At 36.0% G+C, this 19,218-nt stretch overlaps 1 protein-coding gene and 1 long non-coding RNA gene across 3 annotated transcripts in view; one reads left to right on the forward strand and one right to left on the reverse strand.

Moving 5' to 3' along the window:
• The window catches only part of LOC126821466 (translin), a 101,356-nt gene that overhangs the window by 25,147 nt on the left and 56,991 nt on the right, over positions 1-19,218 (forward strand). The gene's annotated exons all lie outside the window — the stretch shown is intronic.
• LOC126821470 (uncharacterized) lies at positions 6,454-18,263 on the reverse strand. Of its 2 annotated transcripts, none has more exons than XR_008788180.1 (4): positions 18,195-18,263; positions 10,435-10,681; positions 8,591-8,698; positions 6,454-8,219 (listed from the first exon to the last, which is right to left on the reverse strand). It is a non-coding gene; the product is annotated as an uncharacterized LOC126821470 (long non-coding RNA). The 2 variants fall into 2 exon arrangements; XR_007680421.2 differs by lacking the exon at positions 18,195-18,263 and adding an exon at positions 12,806-12,900.

Here is a 19,218-nt window from a genome sequence, read left to right on the forward strand (position 1 = left end):
CAATACGTTTATATGTACTAATATTCTCAATCATCACTTGTACTAACCCCTTTTACCATCAACTAACATTCTCAATCATAACATGGGTTCCCAGAAAAGTATTTATCGGGTGGTTATTTCCAATAAAAGTATGGCAATTTTGGTATATATGGAAAGTAGAGATATCCAATCTTACTAGAAAAATACTGGATTCCCCGCAAAACACTCATGGAGCGTATACATGACAAAAATGTAAGGGTTCCCCAATCGACAGCCCGACTATTAGGAATTTCTGCACGCGTGATGTCAAAGGTCACACGCGAACATTGGGCGCTTGATGTACAAGTTGATAAACTTGATGAAGAGTTAGACGTACAACACTTTCTGAGATAAAAATGACGGAAAAAGACGCAGATAGTGGATAATCCGAGAATTTAATTAGGATTCGATATTTGTAATAAATAGTATAAGCGATTAAAGACAGCATCGTCTTTTGTATGCAATGAATTCTCCTCTGACTTCCAAGAGAAGTAAGTCATGTGACGTAACATGACCTGGTTTGATCGAATTTTTATAGCAGGGCATTCCTTGGCAATTACAATGTTTGAGAAGGATTTGAAGCAAAATTATGACAAATTAATTAGTTTGAATATGTTTTTAGTCCATATATACCATTAAATCGCCCAGTTTGTACGCGGGAATGTATCTTTAACAATACTAACCTTCTCTTTCACTACATGTTTACCTATACTACCCCCCTGTACACCACATGTGTATCTGTACTAACCCTCTCTATACACCACGTGTTTACCTATACTAACCCTCTCTACCATCACATGTTTACCTGTACTAACCCCCTCTACCATCACATGTTTACCTATACTAACCCTCTCTACCATCACATGTTTACCCATACTAACCCTCTCTACCATCACATGTTTGTTTACACGTACTAACTCTTTCTAACTTTACACGTTTACCTGTATTATTCCCCTCTATCATCACATGTTTACCTGTACTAACCCTCTCACTACCATCACATGTTTACCTGTATTAACCCTCTCTCTACCATCACATGTTTACCTGTACTAACCCTCTCTGCCATCACAAGTTTACCTATACTAACCCTCTCTACCATTACATGTTTACCTGTATTAACCCCCTCTACCACCACATGTTTACCTGTACTAACCCTCTCTACCATCTAATGTTTACCTGTATTAACCCTCTCTACCATCATATGTTTATACTAATCCTCTCTACCACTAGATGTTTATCTATACTAACCCTCTCTACCATCACATGTTTACCTGTATTAACCCCCCCCCCCCCTACCCTCACATGTTTGTTTACACGTGCTAACTCTTTCTAACTTTACACGTTTACCTGTATACTAACCCTTTCTTCCATCACGTTTACTTGTACCAACACTCTCTGCCATCAAATGTTTCCTGTACTAACCCTCTCTACTATCAAATGTTTAGCTATATACTAACCCTTTCTACCATCACGTTTACCTGCACTAACCCTCTCTACCATCAAATGTTTACCACTACTATCACATGTTTACCTGTACCAACCTCCTCTACTATTACATGTTAACCTGTACTAATCCTTTCTACCATCACGTTTACCTGTATTAACCCTTTCTACCATTTAATCTTTAACTGTACTAAACCCTCTCTACTATTACATGTTTACTTGTTCTAACCCACCCTACCACTACATGTGTATCTGTACTAACCCTTTCTACTATCAAATGTTTACCTGTACTAACCCCCTCTACCATCACATGTTTAAACTAATCCTCTCTACCACTACATGTTTATCTATACTAACCCTCTCTACCATCACATGTTTACCTGTATTAACCCCCCTACCCTCACATGTTTGTTTACACGTGCTAACTCTTTCTAACTGTACACGTTTACCTGTATACTAACCCTTTCTACCATCACGTTTACTTGCACCAACCCTCTCTACCACCAAATGTTTACCACTACTATCACATGTTTACCTGTACTAACCTCCTCTACTATTACATGTTAACCAGCACTAACCCTTTCTACCATCACGTTTACCGGTATTAACCCTTTCTACCATCACGTTTACCTGTATTAACCCTTTCTACCATCTAATCTTTAACTGTACTAAACCCTCTCTACTATTACATGTTTACTTGTTCTAACCCCGTCTACCACTACATGTGTATCTGTACTAACCCTTTCTACCATCAAATGTTTACCTATATTAACCCTCTCTACCATCTAATATTTAACTGTACTAACCAATTCTACCATCTTATGTTTATCAGTACCAGTCCCTTTATTTGCTTTAACTATTTAGCCCCAATGAACTAGAATTCATTACTAAGTTTGAAAGTATCGTTGATGACGTCACATTCGGATAAATGTATTTTTTCAAACTTTCAAATCCTCCTTCCTTTCCTGCTTAAACGGCCATCATGAATCTATTTTCCAGTCTGTTCCATAATTTTGTCTTGATTGTTACTCAAGATTTTAATGTTTCGAATCCCCGGTTGTACGTGAAAAGGAATAGGGTCGCCTGTCCAACCTCGTGGGTTTTCTCTGTGTCCTCCAGTTTCCTCCCACTGTTAAAGACCCCTACGCGCAAGCGAATTATTGAAATAAAATTAAAAACCATATGTTAGTCCCGAAATGACCTAGTTTGTGTCGAGTGGACGTTAAACCCCATTGCTCTCTCTCTCTCTCCCTCTCTTCTCTCTCTCTCTCTCTCTCTCTTATAAAGATCAGTGAATAAATGTTTTCTACAGAGTGTCCACAGACGGAGACGGGAGAGACGTCAATATACGATAATAAAATGATTTTATATGATTTTGAATGGTGCTTTGGTGGTTCTTGCTCAGATTTATTCAAATACACTTGTGAAATTCTTTGAGTTCTTTTCCCAAAGAGAATGAAGGATTCTCACTTGGATAGGAATTTGTTTCAAAGTGCTTTTTATGTTGTACAGATACGGTTTTAAGTCGCGCCATGATGGGAATTTGAAAGGCGATGGTGTGATACGGCACAAAAAGTTCGGCGTTGATTCCGTACGCCCTCCAAGAATATGTGTGACCCATTAACTGTATGCAAAACTCGGTAATTCCGATGTTCCCCTAATTCGTTTAAATTATTCAAATATATTGCAACGTCCCGTTAACAACAACATTGGCTACTGCGGTCAATGTAAAGGGGGGTTTATACAGAGCGCGAACCCGAACGCGAACGCGAACGCGGCTTTTCGTCCTGGAATGCTCTAGTCATTTTTAGAGGCCCCGTTCATATACAGAGCGCGAACCCGAACCCGAACAAATATTGGTTCGCGCGAACGACCGCCTTGATTGCCTCCCGAGCGAATTTTTCAGAAGTTCGCGCGAACTTTTTCCCAATGAACCAATCAGCGGGCACTTCCATGACATCATTTCCACGAATAGAAACCGCTAGTCAAATTGCTCCTCTGTCATTCGAAAATACTGTTGGAATTTTTCCGGATGAAAATATAGTCCTTCTACGAGGTGATGGTATTCTCCAAACTCACTTCTTCTCTGTAAATTGCATGCACTGATATTCGCCTCTTTCTCTTCCTTCGTTGTTTCGTGTAGAAATACAGTGCCAAGACCTCGCCTGTGTCTGATTCCACCTGAGCCATGATAGCAAATGACAAAATTTATCTCTCACAGCTAGAAAAAGACAAGCCATCACGAAAGCCGTCGACGGTTTTCTACGAAAGCCCAGAAGGCTCATTCCAAATTCCAAATTCCAAATGCGAAATTCCAAATTCCAAATCCGAAATTCCAAATTCCAAATCCGAAATTCCAAATTCCAAATTCATGTCTTACCGATAAAATAGCAAATTGGCAGCCCCCCTCAATTAAACAACTTAGAATTTATATAAATTGTAATTTTACACAACTAATTACTTCTAGTTTACCTATCTGGGCCGGATAAATACCCGTTCCAAATTACTAGATTCCAAATTCCAAATTCCAGATTCCAAATTCCAGATTCCAAATTCCAGATTCCAAATTCCAAATTCCAGATTCCAAATTCCAAATCTGATCCGACCAATCGGATCAGGTTTTTGCTTTTGACTAATCAGTTAGAGAGAGAGAGAAACGGGGTTTACATCCACAAACTAGGTCATTTCGGGACTAACATATGGTTTTAATTTTATTTCAATAATTCGCTTGCGCGTAGGGGTCTTTAGCAGTGGGGGGAAAAAGGAGGACCCGGAGAAAACCCACGAGTTTGGACAGGCCACCCTACTCCTTGTCACGTACAACCGGGGATTCGAAACCACGCCAGTTGACTCAATGACAGGCCGTATGATACAGCACGCACGTGCTAACCATTCGGCCAACCAACCCCCCACCCCCCTAATCAGTTAGAGTATAATAACAATATTCCAGTTCGGGTTTGCTTCGGCAGATGTGAACAGTTTGGGGAAAAGTTCCTCTGCAGTGAGCTACTCTGCTACTCGGTATCCTAGGACTGGCATTTTTTTTTCTTTTTGCTACAGCAGCAAATTTGGAATTTGGAATCTGGAATTTGGAATCTGGAATTTGGAATTTGGAATCTGGAATTTGGAATTTGGAATCTGGAATTTGGAATGAGCCTTCTGGGCTTTCGTAGTTTTCCGCGTTCGGGTTCGCGCCCTATTTGAAGGGTGAAACTGCTCAAAATTCGCGTTCGCGTTCGGGTTCGCTATGGACGCGTTCGAGTTCGCACTCTGTATAAACAGGGCTTTAGTTTATCATACACAATACTCAAACATTTCCAGGGGGATCACGGTGGCTATGTGGGTAAGGCGCTGGCTCGCTAGCCTGGAGGTCGGGTGTTCGATCCCTGCATTGGCCGAGAAAGTTCATCCCGATTTTCCGGCGTGGTTCCCCCTTGTCAGTGATGCAGGACGGGACAAGGACAGCTGTCTAGTCATTCGGATGAGACGAAAAACCGAGGTCCCGTGTACACATTGGCGTGCACGTAAAAAATCCCTTGACAGTTGGAATTCGATATAAGAGTAGGCCGTAGTGCCGCTGTCCGGGCAAAATTTCCCTCATAGCACACTATATGGCGTATGCCCGTCTTCATTAGCCCAGTTCGGAGCAAAACAGTAGGACGTTAAATCCCATTTCATTTCATTTCATTTCAAACATTTCCAGAATACTACCAATGCTGGTGTTCGCGGAAATCAAAACATCTATCACGCAAACTAGGAGCATAACTCTAAAAATATCAACCCGATTTTCACGAAAACAAATGGGGATCCCCAATTCCTCGACTTTCATTATACAAGTTTCCTGGAAGTTTCAGAAAAATCAGAAAATAACTGTAACCATTTTTAGCGCTGACAAGAAGTGTGGACTGGGCAAAAGGGGGCATAACTCTAAAAATATTGATCAGACTTTGCTGGCCACAGATCACTAAACATTTGCCCATTGACTTTAATGTTAATTCTCGTCTCTTAGACCGGCTCTAACTTTTTCCCAAATTTTCGTTGGGTAGAACGCTTTCTACCACAGATGGAGCAACATGTGGCAACCTCTTGCCAAAAAGCACGTATGAGGTTCACCATGGAAAACTTGAGATACACAAGCTGGAAGTAGAGACAAGAAAATATGCAATTTTGGACCCAACATTTAAACCTAACCAACCTCTCAACTCTTGTATCCTTCCGCCTCAAAATCATGAATATTCACCAAAACCTGGTAGAAAATGTATTTTCAAACCCTTTTCTTCGATTCTACACCAAAAAGTCAACTAAAATCGCCATGCAAAAGGGGGGGGGGGAGAGAAAGACTAAAAATAACTTTTGCCCTAACGGCGTAGAAATATTTGGTGAGCTGTGTCCTTATAACTGTAGCCTCTATTGCGCTGATAAGAAGTGTGGACTGACCTACATACGGAAATGGTGACTACAATATGCGTCCACATTAAATATACATTATGCAAGAGCTAAATCTGCCAATTGCAGGACTTTCTTTAGGCCTGAAATGTTATCTAAATTATTAATCAGATATTAATTAACTTATCCAGACCATAATCAACTATCGATGGCATCGCTAGTCTGTGATATTTACTGGATTAGAATCTGGTCTACTGCTGCTGATTAAATCAAAAAATGGATAATCGAGACTATGTTTTTTATCCTACCGACTTTGGTAATGATGATCGAGGCTAGGCCCAAAATTCAATCGCTAAATTCTCGGTTCAGAATGGATCGATTTGACTGAAATTTTCAGCAAATTCCCTTTACATTATCTAGTTTTAACTATTATAGTGAGAACTGTGGGCGTATAAAAATTGGATCTTTAGCCTTGTCAGAGACTTTCAATTCCCATATCCCATCCTATATAATATGTTTTCCAATTTCCCAAACTCCCAACTGAAGGCATGTGTGAAGAAATTACCAATAAGACCATTTCATTTATTTCGTCTTTATTATATAAAACATAATAAAGATATCTATGCACCTTTCCAATGATTCTTACATAGTATTTACAAGAACATTTTAACAACTCTTATTTTCCGCCATTTTTATCATAAAATTCACTTTAAAAACAAACAAATTAAACAAAAACTTAAAAAAAAGCATTCATATCGCATGAAATAGTTTCCATTTTAACAAAACCTTGACTAATCAAATTAACCACATACTTAGAAGTATTTTGATTTCGAAATCAAAATTTGTAAGTCTTGCTTAAAATATCATTTACCTGCCATTAACAACTAATAAGTATAATGTGTAAACCTATACATTTAATCTTTGTGGAGTCTTATTCACCAAAACAAAAACAACAAAAAAACTAAAATGCCGTCAGGATCCAGACCATCCATTAGCTAAGAGATAAAATCTGTGACATGAGTTCAGTGCTCATGCAATCAACGAACTATACCCTTAAATTATTTTAGATGGTTTAGTTATTTTGGAATGAGACCCTTTGGGGCCTTATTCATGAAAACTGAAATATTTAAGGATACGGTCATGTCATTGGTTGAGGGACAAAAACCTTTTACAAGCCAATGAAAAGGCAATATTCTTAAACTATTTTAGTTTTTGTGGATAAGAACCCTAGTTTACTATAATATTCACCCACCTTTACATATTTTTATTTTCTTACAAACCATTTAACAATTTATTATATACACAACAAGTGATACACAGACTTTTTCATTTAAAAATAAAAGAATGTTTATCATTATCAAGCACTCATACCAGCTTAAATTCACAACATTTGGCAAACAGGAACTTCTAAATCAGTTATTAACAAAAATAGCTTCAAATTAACTAGACTATAATCAAGATTGCTTGACATTTAACTGATTGACATTTTAATAAGGTGCTAATTAATTGGTAACTAATTCTATATCATGGAGACATTTGAAATTAAAGAAATAAAAAAAATGAAACATAATGACTACAATAAATGAATTTAAGTATGAATACAAATATGGTATTAAAAACACAACGGGTTGAATGATGAGGTTTTTATCTATCTATTCTAAGACAATAAATTTCGGAAATGGAATGTTTTGTTATTTCCCTGACTGACAGTCTGTTGAACGGTCATATTCTGACTCCTGTAATTATTGATGCGCAGATGGCTGAGGGTTGCTGGTCCTCGACGTCTGGGGTTGTTGGGTTTCTTTGGTATTATATAGTCCCACTTATATAAGTGAGATTACAAGATGGAAGACATACAATAGTTTCAATAATACATATCATTTTCTTTTCAAAAAGGTATACATATTCATGGTTTAGGCTACCCTTTACAAGAAGTAAGTTTATACTTAATTAGGCCTACAACCTACAATGAGTGTAAATCTCATACAGCTCGTGTAATGTACATTTAAATATGGCTTTAAGTTTGAATGGCAGTATAAATGCAAAATACAATATTTTACAAAGTTCACATAATCCATATACAAGAATAACATGAAGAGACAACTGGTATGTACAGGAGTCCATTGAGGTCATAAGGTCATTTATATGAATATTCAGTAACGCCAAACTTAGCGTTCTAATTGGCTTAAGTTGTATGTAACTGGCCACTGCCATTATTTTGATAGGCTATTTATATAGTTAATAACAAGTTAAGGTGGGCTGGGGGGACTTCTTATCTGTGATATCGCGGCCAGAAGTCCCCCCTTCTGCTGTTGCAGGTCTTCCAACTCCCGCATCAATGCGACGTTCCTCGCCTCCAGGCTATCACATTCCTAGAAATAAATTAAAAAGAAAACAATTACATGTAGATATAAATTTATGTATCATATTGCTCCTAAAAAACAACTTTTCAGTAACAAAACAAATATCTTTAATACGTGGTAAATTAGTATTTTTCTTTGGTAAATTACATTCAGACACATTAGATACAAAATGAAAGATAACATTAGCATTATTTCTTTTATATATATATATATATAACTCGCTATAACGTAAACAAATTCATTCGTTAATAAAATGTCCATCAGATAATCTATGAATCATTTCTTCAACTTATAACTCAAAATAAAGTCAATAAATTAATTGTCTGTTTCTTCTTTAAAATAATTTATAAATTTTACAATTATAGATACTGTTTTATTACCTCAGACAATTGCTGTTCCTTGCTTTTTCTTCTCTGTCTAAACCTTACGGCTGCCAGTCTATTAGCTTCCTTTCTCTTGCTTATACGTGCCTTTTCTTCATCACTTAGCTATAATATATTCAAGTAAATATATAATATTTCTAAATATTTGCGTTTGATAAACAATCGCAGATTAATTTCTATATAACTGTGTAACTTTTTAAAACTTAGGAATCTCACTTCAAAACAATCACTTTCTTTTAGCCCCCAAAAGTCATTTTTTTCAAATAAAATACAAACTAACATGATTATCAAAATGTTTTTTTTTTCTTACGTTGAGTTATGACATATTATAGTTTGTTATTGTTTCAAAATCTCAGTTTCTGAATATGATACAAATCATTATACACTAAACACTGAAGCTATAACATCCGGAATTTAATCTCTTAATATGAGAATTATGTCAGATGTAAATATTCTGATTTTATCGGTGAAACGACAGATTTATCTTAACTCTCTATATCTTTAAAAGTACATCGAATAAGATAAAATTAAATGGGGTATAACGTCCTTCTTCTCTACACCATCCGGAAATCTAATAATTATTAGTATGGCACGGCTAGTGTATAATTTATACACTATTAATAGTTAATATATTCATATTATGAATATATTAACTGTTAATATCACTGACTAATTAGTAAGATAAACAAATTGCTGACGTGTATATTTCAAATTATAAAAATAAAGTGTAAACTTGTATGGCGTATATTTCAAAATATATAAAAGAATAAAAGTGTATTTGGTCATACAGTTTTTCCCCCCTTTTAAAAATATGTTGGATTTATGCTGTGCTTTCACTGTCTGCGCTTTCAAACTTTTATATATATATATGTAGAACATGTTGACCTTATGTCCTATATATCAAGATGACCGTAAAATTAAGGTCACGTGACATAACTGTGTCCACGTTTGGGTCGAAATACAGTCTAGCCAACAAACTTAAGGGAATTACTCATTTCCAACGATATCTTATAAAAAACATAATTTCATTCAAATCTGTTTCTTATACCAGAAAAAAATTATTAACGTGAAATAAATTTGAGTTTCCAAGCAATTTTCAAAATAATTATTTAAATAAAAACATTTATAAGAAAATCCTTAAAATCGAGCATCACTGGTCGCTCAAAGGTTAAAATATTATGATTAAGTTGAAACAATAGTTTATTCATTAGAAATGATCATAAAAACAGATAACGGCCTATATGAGTTCCTTCCTAAAATATTATAATGAAGAAGAACGGTCGCCATTTTCTATCCACGGAATAGAGAGAGCATCCGTTCATGTGAAACATTAAATATTTTCCATATTGTGTAAAACTTATTATTTATATTATCTAGGAATATTGGTAATATTTTCCATATTGTGTAAAACTTATTATTTATATTATCTAGGAATATTGGTAATTGTAAGATATCAAATCTAATTACATGTATTATTCACGCCAAATAAATAAACTTTACGTATTAAATATTATAGAGCAACCGAAATAGCACTATAATTACACGTTTTTTGTAGGAAAATGGCGGATGAACAGTTTTTTTTCCGAAAATCAAAAACTAACTCTCTATATATTCCAAAACGTGTACATAATACTATGAATAAAATAACAATAATATTTCATGATTTATTTGTCTACAACGCTTTTCATAACGTATAACATGAAAATTAACATTTGTCATTTCTGGGGACAAAAAAAATAGAAATTTCGCAAAGAATAAAAGTACAAAGTGCATAAATCTCACTGAATATCTGCCTATAAGATAAATCAATTCCGATCAAATTAATTTACTTGTATATTTACCTCGTATTTTTGTTCAGACTTAAACTCTACCGTCAGTTCATCCTTTCCTCGTTTAAGTCTTGAAGCTTGTATCTTTGTTTTCAGTTCTTCTTTAATTAGAGGGGTCATGTTGCCGGATTTGAATACTTCCAAGGCAGCATTTGCCAATTGATGGTCCAAGTTTTCTAAACTGACATCGTTGCATATCGATGAAAATGTTATCTTAGCACTGTCTAGCAGTTCATTCATGAGTTGCATCTTGAATTATCTAAAAGAGCACAACACAATTAATATGGAATACAATCACTGGTTTATACACATATAGCACGACAAGTATTCTCTTTCGTTATCAAACACAAATGTGTTCAATCGCTAAATGCCACTCAAGGATTATAATTAAAAGAGATCAACATAATAAAATTATTCATTTCCATAGAAAGAACAATTTTAATATCCTAAAACTAAAGTTTCAAAGCGCCAAAGTTCACTACATTGTACATGCAAAACATAAACAATTTTACTATTCCTCAATCAAATGCAGAAATATTCAAGACAATATAATAAATAAGTTTAACATCACAAGAAAAGTTTCTTTTTCTTTTAGGGTTATTTACTGTTGATATGGTTAACTGAATCTATTTTTATAACAACTGTCAATTAATATGCCACATAATATATGATAAAAATATGACGTAAACACAGACAAATTGAGCAAAACACAACTTAAATATAGCAAATATTGTCCAGCCATTTCATGTTTTGCTGATATATTGAGAGAAAAATTGTTTGATGCTAAAACTTTTAAAAGTTTATTTACTCACAATGATTTCAAAATATAATTGGAGTATATTGCAATAATAAATTCAGAAAATGATTTCCAAAAATAGACATCTACGTCATTGAATTTTGCTTTTTTTTTAATATATAGACCTGACCGTTTACATATATTTCAAAAGATAAATATGCATTATTTTAAAGTACATATTGTCGTTATTATGCAAATAAGCCTAAGACCTTCATGTAGCACAATTATTATTATTTTTGTCAAAGAGATAAAGATGGCGGTGTGAACTCAATAGACATTAAAACGTAAAATTGATCGATTTAAATAATTTTGGAACTAAATTTCTTTTAATAGTAGAGGTTCTGAAGTATTATATCTGTCTTTCATTATGCATGCTGTGCTTTTAAGTATGGAATAAATTTTAAGTGGAATTTTATCAAAGTTTCAATTGAAGGTATGCAAAGTTACAATTAAAATGATCAAAAAATAAATAAATATAAGCTTTGGTCGATTTGACGTGATTTGACAATATCTGACGTTTTAAGAATCATTATGAATTGCACACTGCAGCCATTCGATTTCGATAAGATTATTTCTAAATATATTACATTTTTGCCATGTTGAAAGTGATAAATGATAGCTTTGTATCTCATGAAAAGATTACTGGATTACACACAGTTTTTATCCATGAATTGCATGGAAAATTGAAATTATTAAACGTCTAAGAACAATTAAATATTATCAAATTAACATATTTGACACAATTTGTGAGAATTATTATTATGACAATTATATTTTTTCAAATTCGATTTCATTATATCTACATGTCACCTCCAATCACAATTCAAGTTCAAAATATGTGTCCAAAGCTAAAACAGGCGTGCTTATCAAATGTTTACAAGTATATGACATCGTTAAGCGTCTTGCAGCAGTCAGGAATGTCTGTATTGAGTCGTAACTTTGTGATTTGTTTCTTCATATCTTATATTTTGATTAAAATTATGTTACCAGTAGCAAAAAGTTGCAAAAACATTAATCAATAATTAAACATTATCGAGAGTTATAAAATAGCCTAAAAACAAAATACACCAAAACACGTTTTTGCTGGGGACTAAAATGGATGCTAGAGGTACTAGGTCACGTGTAAGATATAGCTAGACTATAGCTTCTAATGAAATCGGGACTTCCGAAATCGCTTGATGTTTCGAAAATATGTGCAATTATCTATAAACAATTCATAAAATATTAAATAATTTCGGATCATTTTATTAAATGTATAAATGGCCTGCCCATAATAGCCTATCGGGAAAGCCCTTTTCATATAACCTATCATTTTTCTTTTAGAACATTCTAAATGCACAGGACTATGTTAATTATATTACAAAAGATTATCCCTTGAGTACTTAATCTTTCCTAATTATGCTGATCAATCAAAATATTATCATGTTATGACAGTTGATCACACGTGCTTTATAGGTTCAGTAAATTACACCATAACAGCTCAAGATATGCAATTATAACGGTATATAGGCCCTTAAAACAGTTGACAGTCTTATAATAATAATAAATTTATATCAAAACTGACATTAGAAAGGGAAAATTGCTTACTTTTTAAAAGTTTGTGTGCAGCTATTTTAGATCGTTCCTCTTCGTTGCGCGGTTGCCTTTAAACTGAGATATATGAATGAAATCGTATTGTCTGGACATGAACAAGTCAGAACATGTTGCAAATGATCGTCGAATCAGCGATTAGGTGAACGCAAGGGAGACAACTCGTACATGGTTTTCGGTCTGTTTCCAACCATTTGTACCTAAATATAGCCGAAGTGGGTAATTCCCTTAACATATATAACTCGGCATATTGGGGCGTGAACTTCAATTTTGCTATGTCATATTCATTAAGCTTATTTATTTTTTGAAAAGAAGCTGTTGGCTGTCAGTTTTTAGGAATACAACTAAGATTAATACAATGAATATCATTTTGAAGTTTTCATGGTCAAAATGTACGTTTATTTTGGTCAGACAACATGACCCAAATATTTATATTGACCACGTGCTCTTGAACGTAAGTCAAACGTTTGTTGATCTCGCGATTTCTCACTAAATCTCAAGTTAGACTTCTGAATATTCAATAGCTTTCACGACTACTGGTGATGATGTAAAAACTGCCAACGTGGCATCTCTTTTCTCTAGGCTATTTTTAGAACTGACTTGACTCGGCTTTGATGTGGCCGCTTTTAGCACGGTTCAAGGTCTATTTGGAGACTGATGACTGTTATGCCATGTTATTGTTGATTCATAATAAAGGTCCTATATAATTTGAACCAGTCACACTTTTAAACGACAGTATAGCCAGCATCAAATGACTGCTAATAATCCACCACTTTTGCTTTTTGTTGACTGCTAATATAACAGTATACACTATACAGTTATGAATGACCTGCAAAGATTTAATGATGCCCGGGGCGAACGATTTGATTGTATGCTCTAAGACCCAAGTATAGGTTATCGGCGATAATTTCAAATTTCAAAAAATAAATTTTAATCTCATTGACAGGATCCCCCCATTAAAGCAGGTGTCCTTTGTCGCATTCCCCTTCCATGGTTTTATCTTTTTTCTAAACAACCCAACGGATTCCAACCATGCACGTTTGTTATCTTGTTGATCGGTCCCATGGGGTGAGGTAGGGTCCGTAAGCGGGGAAATATCGACATTTTCTCAACTGTTTCGATTTTTTAACCAAACTGTACAATTTTAAGATGCATGGCAAGGAAAGTATTTGCTGGGTTGTTATTTCCAAAAAACGAATGGGTATTTCTGTCTGTGTGCGGGAAGGCATCTTTACGGATGTTAACCAACTTTCTGTAGTATGTTCCCCGATGAATGCCCTTACTCCAGTGATTCTCAACCAGTGTGCCGCGACACACATGTGTGCCACGATATCTTCCTAAGTGTGCTGCGGAATTTTGAACGACACACTAAGAAAATGCGAAAAACCACATGATCCTAAATGAGTATCCACTGATGTCTACTGATAAGTTCATAGCTGTGTTTTTCTCTATTTACTTCCAGTCATTCTATGTGTCTATGACTAGTCTCTGTCTACGGTTTTATGCCGTCTATGACTTGCCATGTTTTTATTTTACAAAATTCAAATATTTTTCATATATATTTAGCCAGGTGTGCCGCTATATTTTCATGTGTTCCAAGGTGTGCCCTTGGCAAAATAAGGTTTAGAACCACTGCGTTACTCTTTGCAGGAATGTGGTGACGCTGAATTTGACGAGACACAAAAATTCAATATTGATATGGTTAAGTGGGACCTTGTGGTTGGGGCATGGGGGTTAATCCCCGGCGCCGAGATATTTTTGCTATGTGGAAAATTCTAGAGTCGACTTGTATCATGCATTTGAGTCAAATATGATGACCATTATGATTATATCATCACTCTGAAACCACGTGTTTATAAATGAGTAACGTCCGGGAATGGGTTTCGACATGAGGATTGTGGTGGGCGTACATTCACACATAGATTGCCTACTATGGTTGTAAAAATCATTAAACATGCATTATGCAAGAAATAAATCTGCGCATTGCAGGTCTTTCTCTTTACCTGAAATGTTATATAAACTATTAATTAGACATTTATTAACATTAAGAGGGCATAATCAACTATCGATGCTACCATGTGAAATGTTACATAAACTATTAATTAGACATTTATTAACATTTAAAGGGCATAATCAACTATCGATGCTACCTTAATGTGTCCGATTTTCATTGGATTTGAATCCGATCTGCTGTTCAACATCCGTTGATGATTAAACGCAAAGGTGGATAATCGAGACTGTGACAGAGGTAACAATGACATTCGAGGCTACATAGATTTTGAAATAAGGTTTTCTCGGCTTCTAGTGAAGCAATTTGACTGAAATTTTCAGCATATTCCATTTACACCCTCTAGTTTTTAACTACTATAGTGAGAACTGTCAGCTCTTTATCTAATCTTCCAATAAAGTATCTTTGAGTTGTTGATCACTTTTGGAACCAGGTATGATATAGATGTTAAATTATACTAGCAATGGATTGTTTACTATATACATATCTGCCAGTAGCGCTTCCCATTTGTTTTCAACTTGTTGACACCTTGGGACGTTTTATGAAATGAAGTTTAACGTCCCACTGTTCTGCCTCGTCTGGGCTAGTGAAGACGGGCACACACCATACAGTTTGCTATGAGGGGATTTTTGCCCGGACAGCGGCGCTATCTCTTATATCGAATTCCAACTACCAAGGGATCTTTTACGTACACACCAATGTGTACACGGGACCTCGGTTTTCCATCCGATCAGAACGACTAGACAGCGCTGTCCTTGTCAGGCCCCCGACCTGCACAACTGATAAGGTAAAAACCAGGCACGTTTTACAAATCTCAGAGAAACCCTTAGGTCGCATGCTACAACTGACATCTTGATAGCCATGGCGGAGAGCAGTTATCTTGTTAACTGGTTAACGTATAAATGAGATTGTCGCGTTAATAGACATAGATTAACGCGTTAACACTGTGACGTCATAAATATATGCATTTTCCGTTGGAAAATCGTTATTCAGGCCTATGAAAGGGCCTAATCAAGCAAAATATCATCCAGAGACCTCATTGCCGCTGTCGCTTTAGTTACGTCTACCAGATCGCAAGTCTTCGGTCGAAATAACTTGGTCTCCAGTCTCACTTGAATCAAGCACCAAATTCGATTTGTTTATGAACGTTTTTCCGTCAAAATGCCACCTAATTCCTGGATTTAGAGTCCAGAATTAAATGATGATCAAGAATAATTTCTGATCACTCTCTGAAATAGGTTGGGTACGAAAACAACCATGTTTTAGGAGCTTTGATAATTAACTCATATTAACTCGTTAACTTTCAAATTTTAACGCGTTAACTAGTTAAAGATAATTTTAACTTGCTCCCAGCCCTGTCCACAGCAATGGATCGTCATTCCCATTAATGTATTAACATGACTTTGTTATAAGCTACTGAAATCCCATGTCGTTGTTCTTAGTGTTTAACGCCCGCTTCCACCGAAGGTGATATCGCAGACAAGTCTTATTTTCATTTGTTTTATCTTAGCGCACGTGCAGGGGTCTTTCCTGTGGGAGGAAACCAGAGTTCCCGGAGTAAACCAACGAGATTGAGAAGGAAGCCTTATCTCCAAGCCACATACCCTCGCACGAGTGATCGAAACCACAGCCAGCTAGATAGAGGTCGAAGCGCGGCACGCTAGACCACTTGCCCCCTCCCCCCTTAATCCCATGTCCGAATACCAACAATTTTAAACTGAATTGTATTGGGCTGCGCCCCAACCCCCTGCCCCCCCGAATACCAACAATTATAAAGTGAATTGTACTGGGCTAAGACTAAACCCCCTGCCCCCTCCCCCGAGAGCCCCCCCCCCACACACGCTTTTAGGAAACATATTTCATGGAGTTCTAATAAGGATCCAATGAACCACTGCGACGGACACGCTCATGGTATGTGGCCCATCGTGGGTGGGCTTTATACAAAAGCTGACAATAAATATAATACAGCATTTATCACGACTATAGAGCGTTTCCTACAAATATCATATATAGATATCTATCTCTTTTACTCTACATCTAAAGCTGCATACAACGGTTATTAGGCTGTATACAGTCCTTACCGTGCATAATTAATACCAAGGGCCATTTTAAAAGGGGGCGGGGTAGAAATTATAATTTTATGTATTATGTTGTATATGTTTGTGCCAAATAAACCTATCTATCTACCATATTGACATACAAATTGCATTTTTGCGTGTGAGTATGGCAGACAATGACCAGAATATGCATGCTTCCTTTTTACTGTTTTTTTTGGGGGGGGGGGGGGGGTCGAATGGTTAGTGCGTACGCGTTGTATCATACGGTCTGTCATTGAGTCAACCGATTCCCCGCTTGTATGTGACAAGGAGTACGATCGCCTGTCCAAACTCGTGCGTTTTTTCCGGGTCCTCCGGTTTCCTCCCACTGCTAAAGCCCCTACGCGCCAGCAAATTAGAAGAAATAAAATTGAACCATATGTTAGTCCCTAAATGACCTAGTTTGTGTCGACTGGACGTTTGGTGGTTAAAGGAGGCGAGTCCTTAACTCAATATAATCCTCAGTCTTCGGCATTGCAAACATGACTTATTGGTCAATTTAAATCAACATTGATTTTGTCATCTTACCGAGAAAAGATGGGTTTCTGATATAATATCCAATATTTAAGACAAAATGAATATTTCAATATTTGCATACGAATCGCGTGCCAGAATGCTTTCGAGCTCCATTTGTAATGAAGCAACTCCATGAACGGGGCTAAATATTAGATGAGAATACTACCGGTGTAGACTGGAATAACCAGACGCCAAAGACTGCTGTTCAATTTGGACTGTTTGCTTATTTCGTCGAACATAACTGATTAGAAATTTCAGTAAAAACAGAAACGATTGAATGTAAATCAGTTTATATACATTCATATTACATCATTATATTTTTTGTTGCGACCCACCCGTGTCCATTTCTAGGTGTCAAAAAAGAGGGATTTGGCTACTTTAATAGATAAAACAAACAAACTATTTACTAATAATCTGTTAAAGTAAAGTGCTAATGACCTCTTTTGCAGCAAAGTTTTAATAGACTTGAGCTTCAAGCCCTCACACCCCAGTGCCCTCACCCCCCTATCCACTACCACCAACGCTTATGTGAGTATGTCTGGAGAAAGTATTTTAATGGCATTAAACGGGCTGATTCTTAAGTAATCTGTAATTGTTCTATTCAGTAACTAAATATATCAATTTGAAAATAAATTTAAATGACATAAAACAGTCTAATTTTTAAGTAATCTTTTTTAACGCCATTCATCACATTATATACCGTGTTCTGTTTGTACATCAAATATAATAATTTTATTTATTTATTTTAAAGTAAATTAAATCCTACCACAATGAATGGGCTTGGTCTGTGTGGACAACTCTTGATCCTATATCTTCTGATGAAACACATTCTTACTCGAGTTCAATATTTGAACATTTAAAATGTAAAATGGGGTTGTCTCCCTTCTAACTTTGCCGCTTAACATCATACTTCTAGAAGGTCACGCGACATCTATTGCAGCAGATTTTTAACAGGGTTTTATTGGCTGAATATAATCAACGTGGACCGCTGTGTAAGAAATACGTATTGTTGTTTGGCAGTTTCAGGAATACATGCGGGATTAAAAGCTACCTTTCCTTTCAAATATCAACTTCGTTTTATAAATGCATGTATCCCGTTAAAAATAGCGTTTTGTAGCTCAGCTGAAATGGGTTTTAACGTCCTGTTTTTCTGCACCGACTATGGGCTAATGAGAGAGAGAGAGAGAGAGAGAGAGAAATGGGGTTTAACGCCCACTCGACACAAACTAGGTAATTTAGGGACTAACATATGGTTCAATTTTATTTCCATAATTCGCTTGCGCGTAGGGGTCTTTAGCAGTGGGAGGAAACCACGCCAGTTGACTCAATGACAGACTTTAGGATACAGCACGCAAGTGCTAACCATTCAGCCATCCAACCCACCTGGGCTAATGAAGACGTTCATTGTGCTATGAGTGGAATTTTGCCCGAACAGAGGCATTACGGCTTACTCTTTTCTTCAAATTTCAATGTCAAATGCTCTTTTACATGCATGCCAATGTGTATACGGGGCCTCGGTTTTCGTCCCAATCGATCGACTAGACACTGACTTTGTCAGGCCACCCGTACTGTACGCTGATAATATGACTCAGTAATGCAACGTACACTGACTGACTGGTAAATATACCCTTATACATGTACTTAAAAAAATATACTTGTTAATAAAAACACGACACTTTGTGAGCTATAAATGGGAAACCTATAAGTTTCATATCTAAAATTACCACCGTAAGAGTACAGTCCTCAGTTATACGCTACACTGCTTCTATATGCGTAGGAGCCGAAGGGGG

Source organism: Patella vulgata, chromosome 5 (genome assembly GCF_932274485.2).
Source record: "Patella vulgata chromosome 5, xgPatVulg1.2, whole genome shotgun sequence".
NCBI lineage: Eukaryota > Metazoa > Mollusca > Gastropoda > Patellidae > Patella > Patella vulgata.